Here is a 25286-nt window from a genome sequence, read left to right as displayed (position 1 = left end):
TAAATTGAACAACAATTCCATGTGAATCTGATAACTCTGATGTGTAGACTTTCCACTGTAGAGTGTGTCATCTTATCATTGATGAGAATGTCTCAGATGACAACCGAACTGACATCATATTCATTCAGTACCACTGCATATGTTCAATTGGTCGCATTGCCAGAATATAGTTCATTTCCCCCCACCTTCTGATGTTCCCAGAATCTCTATGTTAACCAAGGGTTTTGCAAATGTAACCTCAGTAGGGTAGAGAGAGGAAAAAGTGGGGAAGAGGTATTTATGACTGTCATAAACCTAGCCCCCAGGCCAAAGTCATGACACTAGCGTCAATCAAAATACGTTATGCTTTGCTTCGGTAGCTGTAGGCTTGCTTTAAAGATTTTTTTGGACCAACAAAAACAAATGTAACATTTTGGTTTTATTCATGTTATTTTTGGAGGCTCCAGACTATCTGTCATGCAAAATGTGTTTGGGTCCAGCTAAGGAGGCGGTTTGGCTTTCTGTAACACAATTGTGTTTGCATTATTATGGTCTACAAAAGTCGTTAGAGAGCGATGAGCCAAGTAAATAATATCAAACAAGGACAGACACACACACAGACACACACACACACAAACACACACACACAGACACACACACACACACGCATGCACGCACACACACAGACACGCACACACACACACACACACACACACACACTCACAGACACACACACACACAGACACACACACAGACACACACACACACACACACAGACACACACACACAGACACACACACACGCACGCACACACACACACACAGACACACACACACACACACAGACACACGCACAGACACACACACACACACACACACAGACACACACACACGCACGCACGCACACACACACACGCACGCACGCACGCACGCACACACACAGACACACACATGCACGCACACACACACAGACACGCACACACACACACAGACACACACACACACACACACACGCAAGCACGCACGCATGCACACACACACAGACACGCACACGCACACACGCACACACACAGGAGAGCAGGTGCAGCAAAAGGCCAGAAGCCTAAAGCATGAGGCGCATCATCACGTGTCACACCTTATCTTGGCACAGTCATATGGAGCGTGCGTGTGTGTGTGTGTGTGTGTGTGTGTGTGTGTGTGTGTGTGTGTGTGTAGTTAGTCATGTTGAATCTCTGCTCAGCCAGAGGGTTTTCGTGTTTCAAGCAGTGAAACTCTGAACTGATTACAGTGACAGAAGGCCAAACACAGTGACAGAAGGTACGCACTGTGTGTGTGTGTGTGTCTGTATGTGTTATGACCTATCTGTGTTGAAATGATTCACTATCTGTTTGTCTCATGTTCCTTCAGTCGACCCCTGACCATAAGTCTGAGGGCTCAGGAGGAATTAAACAACCTCTTATTCTTCTTTCTCCCCCTCTTTCTCCCCCCCTCTCCTCTCTCTCTTCCCCCGTCTTTCTCTGCTAATGAAGTGTCTATGCCTTAATGCTCATGTTCACTAATTTGAGTGAAGAACCAATTGGCTTTATCTTCATATCCAACCTTAATACTCCTTTTTTACCCTTCTTTCTCAACTCTCTCCCTCTCCCTCGCTCTGTCTTTCTGGGTATTTGGAATGTCCTGCCAGTGATTCGTGAGGAGCAGAAGGGCATAACTGAAACGGGATAGAGCAAAGTGTGTGCGCGTGTGTGTGTGTGTTGGGTTGAAATAATGCTGATTCATATGTGTAATCACGTGCAGAAGAGGAGGAGAAGGATGAAGAGGAGAGCCGATCCTTATAACGGGGCTGATCAGCACGAAGCAGATACACGTTTCTTAATGACAACATTCAAATACAGGGGCTGAATATAACTTATATAAGTGAAATAACTTTCCACAGTGTTGGTTTCCCTCGCAATGTTGATTTCCCTCACACTGTTGGTTTCCCACACACTGTTGGTTTCCCTTACATTGTTAGTTTCCCTCACACTGTTGGTTTCCCTCGCACTGTTGGTTTCCCTCACACTGTTGGTTTCCCTTACATTGTTAGTTTCCCTCACACTGTTGGTTTCCCTCACACTGTTAGTTTCTCTCACACTGTTGGTTTCCCTTACACTGTTAGTTTCCCTCACACTGTTGGTTTCCCTCACACTGTTGGTTTCCCTTACACTGTTAGTTTCCCTCACACTGTTGGTTTCCCTCACACTGTTAGTTTCTCTCACACTGTTGGTTTCCCTTACACTGTTAGTTTCTCTCACACTGTTGGTTTCCCTCACACTGTTGGTTTCCCTTACACTGTTAGTTTCCCTCACACTGTTGGTTTCCCTCACACTGTTGGTTTCCCTTACACTGTTGGTTTCCCTTACACTGTTGGTTTCCCTCACACTGTTGGTTTCCCTTACACTGTTAGTTTCCCCTCACACTGTTGGTTTCCCTTACACTGTTAGTTTCCCTCACACTGTTGGTTTCCCTCACACTGTTGGTTTCCCTCACACTGTTGGTTTCCCTTACACTGTTGGTTTCCCTCACACTGTTGGTTTCCCTTACACTGTTAGTTTCCCTCACACTGTTGGTTTCCCTCACACTGTTGGTTTCCCTCACACTGTTGGTTTCCCTTACACTGTTGGTTTCCCTCACACTGTTGGTTTCCCTTACACTGTTAGTTTCCCTCACACTGTTGGTTTCCCTCACACTGTTGGTTTCCCTCACACTGTTGGTTTCCCTTACACTGTTGGTTTCCCTTACACTGTTGGTTTCCCTCACACTGTTGGTTTCCCCTCACACTGTTGGTTTCCCTTACACTGTTAGTTTCTCTCACACTGTTGGTTTCCCTTACACTGTTGGTTTCCCTTACACTGTTAGTTTCTCTCACACTGTTGGTTTCCCTCACACTGTTGGTTTCCCTTACACTGTTAGTTTCCCTCACACTGTTGGTTTCCCTCACACTGTTGGTTTCCCTTACACTGTTGGTTTCCCTTACACTGTTGGTTTCCCTCACACTGTTGGTTTCCCTTACACTGTTAGTTTCCCTCACACTGTTGGTTTCCCTCACACTGTTAGTTTCCCTCACACTGTTGGTTTCCCTTACACTGTTAGTTTCCCTCACACTGTCGGTTTCCCTCACACTGTTGGTTTCCCTCACACTGTTGGTTTCCCTCACACTGTTGGTTTCCCTCACACTGTTGGTTTCCCTCACACTGTTGGTTTCCCTCACACTGTTGGTTTTCCCTCACACTGTTGGTTTTCCCTCACACTGTTGGTTTCCCCTCACAGTGTTGGTTTCCGCTCACAGTGTTGGTTTCCCTCACAATGTTGGTTTCCCCTCACAGTGTTGGTTTCCCCTCACAGTGTTGGTTTCCCCTCACAGTGTTGGTTTCCCCTCACAGTGTTGGTTTCCCCTCACAGTGCTGGTTTCCCCTCACAGTGTTGGTTTCCCCTCACAGTGTTGGTTTCCCCTCACAGTGATGGTTTCCCCTCACAGTGTTGGTTTCCCCTCACACTGTTGGTTTCCCTTACACTGTTAGTTTCCCTCACACTGTTGGTTTCCCTCACACTGTTGGTTTCCCTTACACTGTTAGTTTCCCTCACACTGTTGGTTTCCCTCACACTGTTAGTTTCTCTCACACTGTTGGTTTCCCTTACACTGTTAGTTTCTCTCACACTGTTGGTTTCCCTCACACTGTTGGTTTCCCTTACAGTTAGTTTCCCTCACACTGTTGGTTTCCCTCACACTGTTGGTTTCCCTTACACTGTTGGTTTCCCTTACACTGTTGGTTTCCCTCACACTGTTGGTTTCCCTTACACTGTTAGTTTATCTCACACTGTTGGTTTCCCTTACACTGTTGGTTTCCCTTACACTGTTAGTTTCTCTCACACTGTTGGTTTCCCTCACACTGTTGGTTTCCCTTACACTGTTAGTTTCCCTCACACTGTTGGTTTCCCTCACACTGTTGGTTTCCCTTACACTGTTGGTTTCCCTTACACTGTTGGTTTCCCTCACACTGTTGGTTTCCCTTACACTGTTAGTTTCCCTCACACTGTTGGTTTCCCTCACACTGTTAGTTTCCCTCACACTGTTGGTTTCCCTTACACTGTTAGTTTCCCTCACACTGTCGGTTTCCCTCACACTGTTGGTTTCCCTCACACTGTTGGTTTCCCTCACACTGTTGGTTTCCCTCACACTGTTGGTTTCCCTCACACTGTTGGTTTCCCTCACACTGTTGGTTTCCCTCACACTGTTGGTTTCCCTCACACTGTTGGTTTCCCTCACACTGTTGGTTTTCCCTCACACTGTTGGTTTTCCCTCACACTGTTGGTTTCCCCTCACAGTGTTGGTTTCCGCTCACAGTGTTGGTTTCCCTCACAATGTTGGTTTCCCCTCACAGTGTTGGTTTCCCCTCACAGTGTTGGTTTACCCTCACAGTGTTGGTTTCCCCTCACAGTGTTGGTTTCCCCTCACAGTGCTGGTTTCCCCTCACAGTGTTGGTTTCCCCTCACAGTGTTGGTTTCCCCTCACAGTGATGGTTTCCCCTCACAGTGTTGGTTTCCCCTCACAGTGTTGGTTTCCCCTCACAGTGTTGGTTTCCCCTCACAGTGTTGGTTTCCCCTCACACTGTTGGTTTCCCTCACACTGTTGGTTTCCCTCACACTGTTGGTTTCCCTCACACTGTTGGTTTCCCTCACACTGTTGGTTTCCCTCACACTGTTGGTTTCCCTCACACTGTTGGTTTCCCTCACACTGTTGGTTTTCCCTCACACTGTTGGTTTTCCCTCACACTGTTGGTTTTCACTCACACTGTTGGTTTTCACTCACACTGTTAGTTTCTCTCACACTGTTGGTTTCCCTTACACTGTTAGTTTCTCTCACACTGTTGGTTTCCCTCACACTGTTGGTTTCCCTTACACTGTTAGTTTCCCTCACACTGTTGGTTTCCCTCACACTGTTGGTTTCCCTTACACTGTTGGTTTCCTTTACACTGTTGGTTTCCCTCACACTGTTGGTTTCCCTTACACTGTTGGTTTCCCTTACACTGTTGGTTTCCCTCACACTGTTGGTTTCCCTTACACTGTTAGTTTATCTCACACTGTTGGTTTCCCCTACACTGTTGGTTTCCCTTACACTGTTAGTTTCTCTCACACTGTTGGTTTCCCTCACACTGTTGGTTTCCCTTACACTGTTAGTTTCCCTCACACTGTTGGTTTCCCTCACACTGTTGGTTTCCCTTACACTGTTGGTTTCCTTTACACTGTTGGTTTCCCTCACACTGTTGGTTTCCCTTACACTGTTAGTTTCCCTCACACTGTTGGTTTCCCTCACACTGTTAGTTTCCCTCACACTGTTGGTTTCCCTTACACTGTTAGTTTCCCTCACACTGTCGGTTTCCCTCACACTGTTGGTTTCCCTCACACTGTTGGTTTCCCTCACACTGTTGGTTTCCCTCACACTGTTGGTTTCCCTCACACTGTTGGTTTCCCTCACACTGTTGGTTTCCCTCACACTGTTGGTTTTCCCTCACACTGTTGGTTTTCCCTCACACTGTTGGTTTCCCCTCACAGTGTTGGTTTCCGCTCACAGTGTTGGTTTCCCTCACAATGTTGGTTTCCCCTCTCATTGTTGGTTTCCCCTCACAGTGTTGGTTTCCCCTCACAGTGTTGGTTTCCCCTCACAGTGTTGGTTTCCCCTCACAGTGTTGGTTTCCCCTCACAGTGTTGGTTTCCCCTCACAGTGTTGGTTTCCCCTCACAGTGTTGGTTTCCCCTCACAGTGTTGGTTTCCCTCACACTGTTGGTTTCCCCTCTCATTGTTGGTTTCCCCTCACAGTGTTGGTTTCCCCTCACAGTGTTGGTTTCCCCTCACAGTGTTGGTTTCCCCTCACAGTGTTGGTTTCCCCTCACAGTGTTGGTTTCCCCTCACAGTGTTGGTTTCCCCTCACACTGTTGGTTTCCCTCACACTGTTGGTTTCCCTCACACTGTTGGTTTCCCTCACACTGTTGGTTTCCCTCACACTGTTGGTTTCCCTCACACTGTTGGTTTCCCTCACACTGTTGGTTTCCCTCACACTGTTGGTTTCCCTCACACTGTTGGTTTTCCCTCACACTGTTGGTTTTCCCTCACACTGTTGGTTTCCCCTCACAGTGTTGGTTTCCCCTCACAGTGTTGGTTTCCCTCACAGTGTTGGTTTCCCCTCACAGTGTTGGTTTCCCCTCACAGTGTTGGTTTCCCCTCACAGTGTTGGTTTCCCCTCACAGTGTTGGTTTCCCCTCACAGTGTTGGTTTCCCCTCACAGTGCTGGTTTCCCCTCACAGTGTTGGTTTCCCCTCACAGTGTTGGTTTCCCCTCACAGTGTTGGTTTCCCCTCACAGTGTTGGTTTCCCCTCACAGTGTTGGTTTCCCCTCACAGTGTTGGTTACCCCTCACAGTGTTGGTTTCCCTCACAGTGTTGGTTTCCCCTCACAGTGTTGGTTTCCCCTCACAGTGTTGGTTTCCCCTCACAGTGTTGGTTTCCCCTCACAGTGTTGGTTTCCCCTCACAGTGTTGGTTTCCCCTCTCATTGTTGGTTTCCCCTCACAGTGTTGGTTTCCCCTCACAGTGTTGGTTTCCCCTCACAGTGTTGGTTTCCCCTCACAGTGTTGGTTTCCCCTCATAGTGTTGGTTTCCCTCACACTGTTGGTTTCCCCTCACAGTGTTGGTTTCCCCTCACAGTGTTGGTTTCCCCTCACAGTGTTGGTTTCCCCTCACAGTGTTGGTTTCCCCTCACAGTGTTGGTTTCCCCTCACAGTGTTGGTTTCCCTCACAGTGTTGGTTTCCCCTCACAGTGTTGGTTTCCCCTCACAGTGTTGGTTTCCCTCACACTGTTGGTTTCCCCTCACAGTGTTGGTTTCCCCTCACAGTGTTGGTTTCCCCTCACAGTGTTGGTTTCCCCTCACAGTGTCGGTTTCCCCTCAGTGTTGGTTTCCCCTCACAGTGTTGGTTTCCCCTCACAGTGTTGGTTTCCCCTCACAGTGTTGGTTTCCCCTCACAGTGTTGGTTTCCCCTCACAGTGTTGGTTTCCCCTCACAGTATTGGTTTCCCCTCACAGTGTTGGTTTCCCCTCACAGTGTTGGTTTCCCCTCACAGTGTTGGTTTCCCTCACACTGTTGGTTTCCCCTCTCATTGTTGGTTTCCCCTCACAGTGTTGGTTTCCCCTCACAGTGTTGGTTTCCCCTCACAGTGTTGGTTTCCCCTCACAGTGTTGGTTTCCCCTCACAGTGTTGGTTTCCCCTCACAGTGTTGGTTTCCCCTCATAGTGTTAGTTTCCCTCATAATATTGACCTTTTTTTATTGATCCCCAATAATAAAATAATACAAAAATTGACCTTGTAGACTGTCTGGAGCTCATCAACTTGACCTGGGGAATGTAGGGGGATTCTGAAATAATTCCGTCCAGAATCTAGAATTGTATATGGTAAGTTAAATAATAGATACAGATGCACTAGCCAGTAGGATGGCTGCTGTAAGTGGGTTTATAGGATATTTAAGGGAGGTAATTCTTGAGCAACAGAGGAATTCATAAATAATATTGGGAGAGAGCTGGACTGCATCCCTAACAGTGAGGATACAGCATGTGATATATATATCTCTCTACCCATCTCCTCCATTCTCCCTCTGAACCTGTATCTGTAGAACTTTCCCACCCTCTCTCCTCCCCTGAGAATCCTCTTATCGTTGTCTTTGTCTCCTCTGCTTTTTCTCTGTCTCATTGCTAATGTTATCGGAGTAGGCTTTGCTTCAAGTGTTAATGTGTTTATATGATGTGCTCTGCCTGCACTCCTCTCTCTATGATCTATGGTTGTTTTCAACATATTGAGGTGCATCTGTTTTCCTTGTTGGGCCTGTGCTGGGGAATGGGCATTGATCCAGTCAGTGGGACCAGTAATAATCCGAGTTTTAAAACCTTGAGCTTTACTTCTCAACTCAAGCCCTGCAGGGCGATCTCAGACTCCACTGAGCCAGAGAGACATAATTTGAACTTCAAGGTTAAATACTTCTATGACCTTATCAACCTTCTTTGACATGTTTAAATGAAACTGGTTTAGCCTCCCTCCCAAGTGTTCCCCGTGTTTAAAGGACCAACTTAATTGTATTAGTAATTTAACAGTTATGACTGCATGTCATAAACAAGTTATGGAATGGCCTAAAGTAGTTAGTTAATGATCTTCATTTGAATTATAAGCTTCCAGGGTCTCCCAGTAGAGGGTAGAGGAAAGGACACCATGAAATAACAGGATAGTGCATCAGAACACACGCCTGGTGGCACACAGACAAAAACCAGACTGATTATTTAGACTTTTGGAGAGGGTCCTGTGTGTGTGTGTGTGTGTGTGCGTGCGTGCGTGCGTGCGTGCGTGCGAAGGAGGCGGTTTTTGAGAGCAGAGAGGGAGATGTTCGTGGTAGATGCAGTAGGGTGTATTATTTACCAGGAAAATACCTATGAGCTAAGAAACCTCTTTTACGATTGGGACCTGGCCAAGAGGTCAGCAGGAAGTAGTCAGCGTGTTTATACAAAGGCCACAATACAATACTTTAAAAACAATCACAAGCATTGTCCTCTACCAGAGCTTTAAACTCAACAAACGATACCCTCTCCTCCAGTTCTAAACTGTTTTGCAGCTCGTTCTAAGACGAAGTAGAACTATAGGGGAATTACCTTTTTCCCGGTTCCGTCCTGTCCTTCGGAACCGTGAACGATCAGAACCGTGAACGATCGTAGCGGTCGAGCGCGGAGACTGTAGGTCTGTGATGACCTTGTAAGTGAGGATCACAGATACGAGGGCAATAGTACAAGAAATGCTTTGCCCACAAAGATGTAGCAATGCTTCAGCCTTCTGGTAGGACGAAAAGGCCACTTCACCATGTCGTATAGATCACAGGGACGGGGGAGTGGTCTTGCATTGGTTCTAAATCTTAGCGCCTGTGATAGTGTCCAGCATCTTAAGGATGCTGGCTGAGCAACAAGCTCTCACAGACTCAAGTCAGAATAGACGTTCACCCATGTTTCTCAAACTTCAAATTTCGAAGTTGTTCCAAACATGTTTAGGAATTAACTCAGAATTTTTAAGGTTAGGGTTAAGTTGAGGCATTAACTCTGAATTTTTAAGGTTAGGCATTAACTCTCAATGTTTAAGGTAAGGGTTTGGTTTGGGATAGGCTTAAAACAAAAATATGCAACTTTTTGAGGGATAGACAGATGCCTACACCCATCGCCATCCACAACACCCTATCAAAACCTACTTGAAGGTAACAGCGCTCACTGTTGACCCAAGTGGCTGGTTTCCACACCATCTCCCAACGTACTCAGACATGGATGGACGTCGAATACCGACGTGTATCATGGGTGACCTGGCTGGGCTGAGTCATAGGATGCAGCGTTGCGTGTCTTTTTGTCCTGTCGGCATCGATTCGCTATTATCGGTCAGTTTGACGCCGGCCACTGTAAACAGGCATCTGTGGACGCCAGTGGCCTGTACTGGTCATAGTCTGTTAGAGAGATGAAAACAGAAACAGCAAGAACAACGATGGAAAAATAGAAAAGGAGAATGTGATGAAAGAGAAAGCAGAAGTCTCAGAGGAGAACAAAAAAGTCATGACCATCTGTGTGCACGTTTGAGAGGGTCTGTAAGGACAGTGCACAGTGTGTGTGTGTCTATCTGCGAGATGTTGATGCATTAGAACGTGTGTTCGAGAAAATGTGTGTGTGTGTGTGTTTGCTTGAGATGGTGTTAGGGACAAGGTGCTTAGGGACAAGGTTTGTGTGTGTGTGTGTGTGTGTGTGTGTGTGTGTGTGCGTGCGTGCGCGAGAGCGTGCGTGGACACAGTGTTGTCGCTGGGTCATGGCGCAGTCTGAGTCAGGTGTGTAACTGTCTGGGTAGGGTTGAACACAGTACGAATCCTGATGACATAACCGTGTTCAGGACACACCTCCTCCCTACAGGAATCAACAACAGACAACACAATGATCCCTATAAGACTCAGGCCCAGTGTTCCCTGTAGGAATATAATAACTAAGCACACAGTACACACTAACCCAACATACAGTGGGGCAAAAAAGTATTTAGTCAGCCACCAATTGTGCAAGTTCTCCCACTTAAAAAGATGAGAGAGGCCTGTAATTTTCATCATAGGTACAATTCAACTATGACAGACAAAATGAGAGAAAGAAATCCAGAAAATCACATTGTAGGATTTTTAATGAATTAATTTGCAAATGATGGTGGAAAATAAGTATTTTGTCACCTACAAACAAGCAAGATTTCTGGCTCTCACAGACCTGTAACTTCTTCTTTAAGAGGCTCCTCTCTCCTCCACTCGTTACCTGTATTAATGGCACCTGTTTGAACTTGTTATCAGTATAAAAGACACCTGTCCACAACCTCAAACAGTCACACTCCAAACTCCACTATGGCCAAGACCAAAGAGATGTCAAAGGACACCAGAAACAAAATTGTAGACCTGCACCAGGCTGGGAAGACTGAATCTGCAATAGGTAAGCAGCTTGGTAAGAAGAAATCAACTGTGGGAGCAATTATTAGGAAATGGAAGACATACAAGACCACTGATAATCTCCCTCGATCTGGGGCTCCACACAAGATCTCACCCCGTCGGGTCAAAATGATCACAAGAACGGTGAGCAAAAATCCCAGAACCACACGGGGGGACCTAGTGAATGACCTGCAGAGAGCTGGGACCAAAGTAACAAAGCCTACCATCAGTAACACACTACGCCGCCAGGGACTCAAATCCTACAGGCCTAGACAACACAATATTGTTTCTATACAGGCCTGGACAACACATTAATGTTTCTATACTATACAGGCCTTGACAACACATTAATGTTTCTATACTATACAGGCCTGGACAACACAATAATGTTTCTATACTATGCAGGCCTAGACAACACATTAATGTTTCTATACTATACAGGCCTAGACAACACATTAATGTTTCTATACTATACAGGCCTGGACAACACAATAATTTTTCTATACTATACAGGCCTGGACAACACATTAATGTTTCTATACAGGCCTGGACAACACATTAATGTTTCTATACAGGCCTGGACAACACATTAATGTTTCTATACTATACAGGCCTGGACAACACAATAATGTTTCTATACTATACAGGCCTGGACAACACATTAATGTTTCTATACTATACAGGCCTGGACAACACATTAATGTTTCTATACTATACAGGCCTGGACAACACATTAATGTTTCTATACTATACAGGCCTGGACAACACATTAATGTTTCTATACTATACAGGCCTAGACAACACATTCATGTTTCTATACAGGCCTGGACAACACATTAATGTTTCTATACAGGCCTGGACAACACATTAATGTTTCTATACAGGCCTGGACAACACATTAATGTTTCTATACAGGCCTGGACAACACATTAATGTTTCTATACTATACAGGCCTAGACAACACATTAATGTTTCTATACTATACAGGCCTTGACAACACATTAATGTTTCTATACAGGCCTGGACAACACAATAATGTTTCTATACTATACAGGCCTTGACAACACATCAATGTTTCTATACAGGCCTGGACAACACATTAATGTTTCTATACTATACAGGCCTGGACAACACATTAATGTTTCTATACTATACAGGCCTGGACAACACAATAATGTTTCTATACTATACAGGCCTAGACAACACATTCATGTTTCTATACAGGCCTGGACAACACATTAATGTTTCTATACAGGCCTGGACAACACATTAATGTTTCTATACTATACAGGCCTGGACAACACAATAATGTTTCTATACTATACAGGCCTGGACAACACATTAATGTTTCTATACTATACAGGCCTGGACAACACATTAATGTTTCTATACTATACAGGCCTAGACAACACATTCATGTTTCTATACAGGCCTGGACAACACATTAATGTTTCTATACAGGCCTGGACAACACATTAATGTTTCTATACAGGCCTGGACAACACATTAATGTTTCTATACAGGCCTGGACAACACATTAATGTTTCTATACTATACAGGCCTAGACAACACATTCATGTTTCTATACTATACAGGCCTTGACAACACATTAATATTTCTATACAGGCCTTGACAACACAATAATGTTTCTATACTATACAGGCCTTCACAACACATTAATGTTTCTATACAGGCCTGGACAACACATTAATGTTTCTATACTATACAGGCCTGGACAACACATGAATGTTTCTATACTATACAGGCCTGGACAACACAATAATGTTTCTATACTATACAGGCCAAGACAACACATTCATGTTTCTATACAGGCCTGGACAACACATTAATGTTTCTATACAGGCCTGGACAACACATGAATGTTTCTATACTATACAGGCCTGGACAACACATTAATGTTTCTATACAGGCCTGGACAACACATGAATATTTCTATACTATACAGGCCTGGACAACACATTAATGTTTCTATACTATACAGGCCTAGACAACACATTAATGTTTCTATACTATACAGGCCTAGACAACACATTAATGTTTCTATACTATACAGGCCTGGACAACACATGAATGTTTCTATACTATACAGGCCTAGACAACACATTAATGTTTCTATACTATACAGGCCTGGACAACACATTAATGTTTCTATACAGGCCTGGACAACACATTAATGTTTCTATACTATACAGGCCTGGACAACACATTAATGTTTCTATACAGGCCTGGACAACACATTAATGTTTCTATACTATACAGGCCTGGACAACACATGAATGTTTCTATACTATACAGGCCTGGACAACACATTAATGTTTCTATACTATACAGGCCTTGACAACACATTAATGTTTCTATACTATACAGGCCTGGACAACACATTAATGTTTCTATACAGGCCTAGACAACACATTAATGTTTCTATACAGGCCTAGACAACACATTAATGTTTCTATACTATACAGGCCTAGACAACACATCAATGTTTCTATACTATACAGGCCTGGACAACACATTAATGTTTCTATACTATACAGGCCTAGACAACACAATAATGTTTCTATACAGGCCTGGACAACACATTAATGTTTCTGTACTATACAGGCCTAGACAACACATTAATGTTTCTATACTATACAGGCCTAGACAACACAATAATGTTTCTATACAGGCCTGGACAACACATTAATGTTTCTATACTATACAGGCCTAGACAACACATTAATGTTTCTATACAGGCCTGGACAACACATTAATGTTTCTATACTATACAGGTCTAGACAACACATTAATGTTTCTATACTATACAGGCCTAGACAACACATTAATGTTTCTATACTATACAGGCCTAGACAACACATTCATGTTTCTATACAGGCCTAGACAACACATTAATGTTTCTATACTATACAGGCCTGGACAACACATTAATGTTTCTATACTATACAGGCCTAGACAACACATTAATGTTTCTATACTATACAGGCCTAGACAACACATTAATGTTTCTATACTATACAGGCCTAGACAACACATTAATGTTTCTATACTATACAGGCCTAGACAACACATTAATGTTTTTATACAGGCCTGGACAACACATTAATGTTTCTATACTATACAGGCCTAGACAACACATTAATGTTTCTATACTATACAGGCCTAGACAACACATGAATGTTTCTATACAGGCCTGGACAACACATTAATGTTTCTATACAGGCCTAGACAACACATTAATGTTTCTATACAGGCCTAGACAACACATTCATGTTTCTATACTATACAGGCCTAGACAACACATTAATGTTTCTATACAGGCCTAGACAACACATTAATGTTTCTATACAGGCCTAGACAACACATTCATGTTTCTATACTATATAGGCCTAGACAACACATTAATGTTTCTATACAGGCCTGGACAACACATTAATGTTTCTATACTATACAGGCCTAGACAACACATTAATGTTTCTATACTATACAGGCCTAGACAACACATTAATGTTTCTATACTATACAGGCCTAGACAACACATGAATGTTTCTATACTATACAGGCCTGGGACAACACATTAATGTTTCTATACTGTACAGGCCTAGACAACACATTAATGTTTCTATACTATACAGGCCTAGACAACACATGAATGTTTCTATACAGGCCTGGACAACACATTCATGTTTCTATACTATACAGGCCTAGACAACACATGAATGTTTCTATACAGGCCTGGACAACACATGAATGTTTCTATACAGGCCTGGACAACACATTAATGTTTCTATACTATACAGGCCTAGACAACACATTAATGTTTCTATACAGGCCTGGACAACACATTCATGTTTCTATACTATACAGGCCTAGACAACACATGAATGTTTCTATACAGGCCTGGACAACACATTCATGTTTCTATACAGGCCTGGACAACACATTAATGTTTCTATACAGGCCTGGACAACACATTAATGTTTCTATACTATACAGGCCTAGACAACACATTAATGTTTCTATACTATACAGGCCTGGACAACACATTAATGTTTCTATACTATACAGGCCTAGACAACACATTAATGTTTCTATACTATACAGGCCTAGACAACACATTAATGTTTCTATACTATACAGGCCTAGACAACACATTAATGTGTCTATACAGGCCTGGACAACACATGAATGTTTCTATAGTATACAGGCCTAGACAACACATTAATGTTTCTATACTATACAGGCCTGGACAACACATTAATGTTTCTATACTATACAGGCCTGGACAACACATTAATGTTTCTATACTATACAGGCCTAGACAACACATTAATGTTTCTATACTATACAGGCCTGGACAACACATTAATGTTTCTATACTATACAGGCCTAGACAACACATTAATGTTTCTATACTATACAGGCCTGGACAACACATTAATGTTTCTATACTATACAGGCCTGGACAACACATTAATGTTTCTATACTATACAGGCATAGACAACACATTAATGTTTCTATACTATACAGGCCTGGACAACACATTAATGTTTCTATACTATACAGGCCTGGACAACACATGAATGTTTCTATACTATACAGACCTAGACAACACATTAATGTTTCTATACTATACAGGCCTGGACAACACATTAATGTTTCTATACTATACAGGCCTAGACAACACATTAATGTTTCTATACTATACAGGCCTAGACAACACATTAATGTTTCTATACAGGCCTGGACAACACAATAATGTTTCTATACAGTTCTTGACAACACATTAATGTTTCTATACTATACAGGCCTAGACAACACATTAATGTTTCTATTCAGGCCTACACAACACATTAATGTTTCTATACAGGCCTGGACAACACATTAATGTTTCTATACAGGCCTGGACAACACATTAATGTTTCTATACAGGCCTGGACAACACATTAATGTTTCTATACAGGACTTGACAACACATTAATGTTTCTATACAGGCCTGGACAACACATTAATGTTTCTATAGTATACAGGCCTAGACAACACAATAATGTTTCTATACTATACAGGCCTAGACAACACATTAATGTGTCTATACAGGCCTGGACAACACATTAATGTTTCTATACAGGCCTAGACAACACATTAATGTTTCAATACTATACAGGCCTAGACAACACATTAATGTTTCTATACAGGCCTGGACAACACATGAATGTTTCTATAGTATACAGGCCTAGACAACACAATAATGTTTCTATACTATACAGGCCTAGACAACACATTAATGTTTCTATACTATACAGGCCTGGACAACACATTAATGTTTCTATAGTATACAGGCCTAGACAACACATTAATGTTTCTATACTATACAGGCCTAGACAACACATTAATGTTTCTATACAGGCCTGGACAACACATTAATGTTTCTATACAGGCCTGGACAACACATTAATGTTTCTATACAGGCCTAGACAACACATTAATGTTTCTATACTATACAGGCCTAGACAACACATTAATGTTTCTATACTATACAGGCCTAGACAACACATTAATGTTTCTATACAGGCCTGGGCAACACATTCATGTTTCTATACTATACAGGCCTAGACAACACATTAATGTTTCTATACTATACAGGCCTGGACAACACATTAATGTTTCTATACAGGCCTGGACAACACATTAATGTTTCTATACTATACAGGCCTGGACAACACATTAATATTTCTATACAGGCCTAGACAACACAATAATATTTCTATACAGGCCTAGACAACACATTAATATTTCTATACTATTCAGGCCTGGACAACACATTAATGTTTCTATACAGGCCTGGACAACACATTAATGTTTCTATACTATACAGGCCTGGACAACACATTAATGTTTCTATACTATACAGGCCTGGACAACACATTAATGTTTCTATACTATACAGGCCTAGACAACACATTAATGTTTCTATACTATACAGGCCTAGACAACACATTACTGTTTCTATACTATACAGGCCTAGACAACACATTAATGTTTCTATACTATACAGGCCTGGACAACACATTAATGTTTCTATACTATACAGGCCTGGACAACACATTAATGTTTCTATACTATACAGGCCTAGACAACACATTATTGTTTCTATACTATACAGGCCTAGACAACACATTAATGTTTCTATACTATACAGGCCTAGACAACACATTAATGTTTCTATACTATACAGGCCTGGACAACACATTAATGTTTCTATACTATACAGGCCTGGACAACACAATAATGTTTCTATACAGGCCTGGACAACACATTAATGTTTCTATACAGGCCTAGACAACACATTAATATTTCTATACAGGCCTAGACAACACAATAATGTTTCTATACTATACAGGCCTAGACAACACATTAATGTTTCTATACAGGCCTGGACAACACATTAATGTTTCTATACAGGCCTGGACAACACATTAATGTTTCTATACAGGCCTAGACAACACATTAATGTTTCTATACTATACAGGCCTAGACAACACATTAATGTTTCTATACTATACAGGCCTAGACAACACATTAATGTTTCTATACAGGCCTGGGCAACACATTCATGTTTCTATACTATACAGGCCTAGACAACACATTAATGTTTCTATACTATACAGGCCTGGACAACACATTAATGTTTCTATACAGGCCTGGACAACACATTAATGTTTCTATACTATACAGGCCTAGACAACACATTAATGTTTCTATACAGGCCTGGACAACACATTAATGTTTCTATACTATACAGGTCTAGACAACACATTAATGTTTCTATACTATACAGGCCTAGACAACACATTAATGTTTCAATACTATACAGGCCTAGACAACACATTCATGTTTCTATACAGGCCTAGACAACACATTAATGTTTCTATACTATACAGGCCTGGACAACACATTAATGTTTCTATACTATACAGGCCTAGACAACACATTAATGTTTCTATACTATACAGGCCTAGACAACACATTAATGTTTCTATACTATACAGGCCTAGACAACACATTAATGTTTCTATACTATACAGGCCTAGACAACACATTAATGTTTTTATACAGGCCTGGACAACACATTAATGTTTCTATACTATACAGGCCTAGACAACACATTAATGTTTCTATACTATACAGGCCTAGACAACACATGAATGTTTCTATACAGGCCTGGACAACACATTAATGTTTCTATACAGGCCTAGACAACACATTAATGTTTCTATACAGGCCTAGACAACACATTCATGTTTCTATACTATACAGGCCTAGACAACACATTAATGTTTCTATACAGGCCTAGACAACACATTAATGTTTCTATACAGGCCTAGACAACACATTCATGTTTCTATACTATATAGGCCTAGACAACACATTAATGTTTCTATACAGGCCTGGACAACACATTAATGTTTCTATACTATACAGGCCTAGACAACACATTAATGTTTCTATACTATACAGGCCTAGACAACACATTAATGTTTCTATACTATACAGGCCTAGACAACACATGAATGTTTCTATACTATACAGGCCTGGGACAACACATTAATGTTTCTATACTATACAGGCCTAGACAACACATTAATGTTTCTATACTATACAGGCCTAGACAACACATGAATGTTTCTATACAGGCCTGGACAACACATTCATGTTTCTATACTATACAGGCCTAGACAACACATGAATGTTTCTATACAGGCCTGGACAACACATGAATGTTTCTATACAGGCCTGGACAACACATTAATGTTTCTATACTATACAGGCCTAGACAACACATTAATGTTTCTATACAGGCCTGGACAACACATGAATGTTTCTATAGTATACAGGCCTAGACAACACAATAATGTTTCTATACTATACAGGCCTAGACAACACATTAATGTTTCTATACTATACAGGCCTAGACAACACATTAATGTTTCTATACTATACAGGCCTAGACAACACATTAATGTTTCTATACTATACAGGCCTAGACAACACATTAATGTTTCTATACAGGCCTGGGCAACACATTCATGTTTCTATACTATACAGGCCTAGACAACACATTAATGTTTCTATACTATACAGGCCTGGACAACACATTAATGTTTCTATACAGGCCTGGACAACACATTAATGTTTCTATACTATACAGGCCTGGACAACACATTAATATTTCTATACAGGCCTAGACAACACAATAATATTTCTATACAGGCCTAGACAACACATTAATATTTCTATACTATTCAGGCCTGGACAACACATTAATGTTTCTATACAGGCCTGGACAACACATTAATGTTTCTATACTATACAGGCCTGGACAACACATTAATGTTTCTATACTATACAGGCCTGGACAACACATTAATGTTTCTATACTATACAGGCCTAGACAACACATTAATGTTTCTATACTATACAGGCCTAGACAATACATTACTGTTTCTATACTATACAGGCCTAGACAACACATTAATGTTTCTATACTATACAGGCCTGGACAACACATTAATGTTTCTATACTATACAGGCCTGGACAACACAATAATGTTTCTATACTATACAGGCCTAGACAACACATTAATGTTTCTATACTATACAGGCCTAGACAACACATTAATGTTTCTATACTATACAGGCCTGGACAACACATGAATGTTTCTATACTATACAGGCCTAGACAACACATTATTGTTTCTATACTATACAGGCCTAGACAACACATTAATGTTTCTATACTATACAGGCCTAGACAACACATTAATGTTTCTATACTATACAGGCCTGGACAACACATTAATGTTTCTATACTATACAGGCCTGGACAACACAATAATGTTTCTATACAGGCCTGGACAACACATTAATGTTTCTATACAGGCCTAGACAACACATTAATATTTCTATACAGGCCTAGACAACACAATAATGTTTCTATACTATACAGGCCTAGACAACACATTAATGTTTCTATACAGGCCTGGACAACACATTAATGTTTCTATACAGGCCTGGACAACACATTAATGTTTCTATACAGGCCTAGACAACACATTAATGTTTCTATACTATACAGGCCTAGACAACACATTAATGTTTCTATACTATACAGGCCTAGACAACACATTAATGTTTCTATACAGGCCTGGGCAACACATTCATGTTTCTATACTATACAGGCCTAGACAACACATTAATGTTTCTATACTATACAGGCCTGGACAACACATTAATGTTTCTATACAGGCCTGGACAACACATTAATGTTTCTATACTATACAGGCCTAGACAACACATTAATGTTTCTATACAGGCCTGGACAACACATTAATGTTTCTATACTATACAGGTCTAGACAACACATTAATGTTTCTATACTATACAGGCCTAGACAACACATTAATGTTTCTATACTATACAGGCCTAGACAACACATTCATGTTTCTATACAGGCCTAGACAACACATTAATGTTTCTATACTATACAGGCCTGGACAACACATTAATGTTTCTATACTATACAGGCCTAGACAACACATTAATGTTTCTATACTATACAGGCCTAGACAACACATTAATGTTTCTATACTATACAGGCCTAGACAACACATTAATGTTTCTATACTATACAGGCCTAGACAACACATTAATGTTTTTATACAGGCCTGGACAACACATTAATGTTTCTATACTATACAGGCCTAGACAACACATTAATGTTTCTATACTATACAGGCCTAGACAACACATGAATGTTTCTATACAGGCCTGGACAACACATTAATGTTTCTATACAGGCCTAGACAACACATTAATGTTTCTATACAGGCCTAGACAACACATTCATGTTTCTATACTATACAGGCCTAGACAACACATTAATGTTTCTATACAGGCCTAGACAACACATTAATGTTTCTATACAGGCCTAGACAACACATTCATGTTTCTATACTATATAGGCCTAGACAACACATTAATGTTTCTATACAGGCCTGGACAACACATTAATGTTTCTATACTATACAGGCCTAGACAACACATTAATGTTTCTATACTATACAGGCCTAGACAACACATTAATGTTTCTATACTATACAGGCCTAGACAACACATGAATGTTTCTATACTATACAGGCCTGGGACAACACATTAATGTTTCTATACTATACAGGCCTAGACAACACATTAATGTTTCTATACTATACAGGCCTAGACAACACATGAATGTTTCTATACAGGCCTGGACAACACATTCATGTTTCTATACTATACAGGCCTAGACAACACATGAATGTTTCTATACAGGCCTGGACAACACATGAATGTTTCTATACAGGCCTGGACAACACATTAATGTTTCTATACTATACAGGCCTAGACAACACATTAATGTTTCTATACAGGCCTGGACAACACATTCATGTTTCTATACTATACAGGCCTAGACAACACATGAATGTTTCTATACAGGCCTGGACAACACATTCATGTTTCTATACTATACAGGCCTAGACAACACATGAATGTTTCTATACAGGCCTGGACAACACATTCATGTTTCTATACTATACAGGCCTAGACAACACATTAATGTTTCTATACAGGCCTGGACAACACATGAATGTTTCTATACAGGCCTGGACAACACATTAATGTTTCTATACAGGCCTGGACAACACATTAATGTTTCTATACTATACAGGCCTAGACAACACATTAATGTTTCTATACTATACAGGCCTGGACAACACATTAATGTTTCTATACTATACAGGCCTAGACAACACATTAATGTTTCTATACTATACAGGCCTAGACAACACATTAATGTTTCTATACTATACAGGCCTAGACAACACATTAATGTGTCTATACAGGCCTGGACAACACATGAATGTTTCTATAGTATACAGGCCTAGACAACACATTAATGTTTCTATACTATACAGGCCTGGACAACACATTAATGTTTCTATACTATACAGGCCTGGACAACACATTAATGTTTCTATACTATACAGGCCTAGACAACACATTAATGTGTCTATACTATACAGGCCTGGACAACACATTAATGTTTCTATACTATACAGGCCTAGACAACACATTAATGTTTCTATACTATACAGGCCTGGACAACACATTAATGTTTCTATACTATACAGGCCTGGACAACACATTAATGTTTCTATACTATACAGGCATAGACAACACATTAATGTTTCTATACTATACAGGCCTGGACAACACATTAATGTTTCTATACTATACAGGCCTGGACAACACATGAATGTTTCTATACTATACAGGCCTAGACAACACATTAATGTTTCTATACTATACAGGCCTGGACAACACATTAATGTTTCTATACTATACAGGCCTAGACAACACATTAATGTTTCTATACTATACAGGCCTAGACAACACATTAATGTTTCTATACAGGCCTGGACAACACAATAATGTTTCTATACAGTTCTTGACAACACATTAATGTTTCTATACTATACAGGCCTAGACAACACATTAATGTTTCTATTCAGGCCTACACAACACATTAATGTTTCTATACAGGCCTGGACAACACATTAATGTTTCTATACAGGCCTGGACAACACATTAATGTTTCTATACAGGCCTGGACAACACATTAATGTTTCTATACAGGACTTGACAACACATTAATGTTTCTATACAGGCCTGGACAACACATTAATGTTTCTATAGTATACAGGCCTAGACAACACAATAATGTTTCTATACTATACAGGCCTAGACAACACATTAATGTTTCTATACAGGCCTGGACAACACATTAATGTTTCTATACAGGCCTAGACAACACATTAATGTTTCAATACTATACAGGCCTAGACAACACATTAATGTTTCTATACAGGCCTGGACAACACATGAATGTTTCTATAGTATACAGGCCTAGACAACACAATAATGTTTCTATACTATACAGGCCTAGACAACACATTAATGTTTCTATACTATACAGGCCTGGACAACACATTAATGTTTCTATAGTATACAGGCCTAGACAACACATTAATGTTTCTATACTATACAGGCCTAGACAACACATTAATGTTTCTATACAGGCCTGGACAACACATTAATGTTTCTATACAGGCCTGGACAACACATTAATGTTTCTATACAGGCCTAGACAACACATTAATGTTTCTATACTATACAGGCCTAGACAACACATTAATGTTTCTATACTATACAGGCCTAGACAACACATTAATGTTTCTATACAGGCCTGGGCAACACATTCATGTTTCTATACTATACAGGCCTAGACAACACATTAATGTTTCTATACTATACAGGCCTGGACAACACATTAATGTTTCTATACAGGCCTGGACAACACATTAATGTTTCTATACTATACAGGCCTGGACAACACATTAATATTTCTATACAGGCCTAGACAACACAATAATATTTCTATACAGGCCTAGACAACACATTAATATTTCTATACTATTCAGGCCTGGACAACACATTAATGTTTCTATACAGGCCTGGACAACACATTAATGTTTCTATACTATACAGGCCTGGACAACACATTAATGTTTCTATACTATACAGGCCTGGACAACACATTAATGTTTCTATACTATACAGGCCTAGACAACACATTAATGTTTCTATACTATACAGGCCTAGACAACACATTACTGTTTCTATACTATACAGGCCTAGACAACACATTAATGTTTCTATACTATACAGGCCTGGACAACACATTAATGTTTCTATACTATACATGCCTGGACAACACAATAATGTTTCTATACTATACAGGCCTAGACAACACATTAATGTTTCTATACTATACAGGCCTAGACAACACATTAATGTTTCTATACTATACAGGCCTGGACAACACATTAATGTTTCTATACTATACAGGCCTAGACAACACATTATTGTTTCTATACTATACAGGCCTAGACAACACATTAATGTTTCTATACTATACAGGCCTAGACAACACATTAATGTTTCTATACTATACAGGCCTGGACAACACATTAATGTTTCTATACTATACAGGCCTGGACAACACAATAATGTTTCTATACAGGCCTGGACAACACATTAATGTTTCTATACAGGCCTAGACAACACATTAATATTTCTATACAGGCCTAGACAACACAATAATGTTTCTATACTATACAGGCCTAGACAACACATTAATGTTTCTATACAGGCCTGGACAACACATTAATGTTTCTATACAGGCCTGGACAACACATTAATGTTTCTATACAGGCCTAGACAACACATTAATGTTTCTATACTATACAGGCCTAGACAACACATTAATGTTTCTATACTATACAGGCCTAGACAACACATTAATGTTTCTATACAGGCCTGGGCAACACATTCATGTTTCTATACTATACAGGCCTAGACAACACATTAATGTTTCTATACTATACAGGCCTGGACAACACATTAATGTTTCTATACAGGCCTGGACAACACATTAATGTTTCTATACTATACAGGCCTGGACAACACATTAATATTTCTATACAGGCCTAGACAACACAATAATATTTCTATACAGGCCTAGACAACACATTAATATTTCTATACTATACAGGCCTGGACAACACATTAATGTTTCTATACAGGCCTGGACAACACAATAATGTTTCTATACAGGCCTCGACAACACATTAATGTTTCTATACTATACAGGCCTAGACAACACATTAATGTTTCTATACTATACAGGCCTAGACAACACATTAATGTTTCTATACTATACAGGCCTGGACAACACATTAATGTTTCTATACTATACAGGCCTGGACAACACAATAATGTTTCTATACAGGCCTGGACAACACATTAATGTTTCTATACAGGCCTAGACAACACATTAATATTTCTATACAGGCCTAGACAACACAATAATGTTTCTATACTATACAGGCCTAGACAACACATTAATGTTTCTATACTATACAGGCCTAGACAACACATTAATGTTTCTATACTATACAGGCCTGGACAACACAATAATGTTTCTATACAGGCCTGGACAACACAATAATGTTTCTATACAGGCCTGGACAACACATTAATGTTTCTATACAGGCCTAGACAACACAATAATGTTTCTATACTATACAGGCCTAGACAACACATTAATGTTTCTATACTATACAGGCCTAGACAACACATTAATGTTTCTATACTATACAGGCCTGGACAACACAATAATGTTTCTATACAGGCCTGGACAACACAATAATGTTTCTATACAGGCCTGGACAACACATTAATGTTTCTATACAGGCCTGGACAACACATTAATGTTTCTATACTATACAGGCCTAGACAACACATTAATGTTTCTATACTACACAGGCCTAGACAACACAATAATGTTTATATACTATACAGGCCTAGACAACACATTAATGTTTCTATACTATACAGGCCTGGACAACACATTAATGTTTCTATACTATACAGGCCTAGACAACACATTAATGTTTCTATACTATACAGGCCTAGACAACACATTAATGTTTCTATACAGGCCTAGACAACACAATGTTTCTATACAGGCCTAGACAACACAATAATGTTTCTATACAGGCCTGGACAACACA

The sequence above is a fragment of the Oncorhynchus mykiss genome, chromosome 25 (genome assembly GCF_057628025.1).
Source record: "Oncorhynchus mykiss isolate SJ-2025 chromosome 25, ASM5762802v1, whole genome shotgun sequence".
Classification (NCBI taxonomy): Eukaryota; Metazoa; Chordata; class Actinopteri; order Salmoniformes; family Salmonidae; genus Oncorhynchus; species Oncorhynchus mykiss.
The sequence above is the reverse complement of the archived record's forward strand: the minus strand, read 5'-3'. Positions refer to the sequence as shown.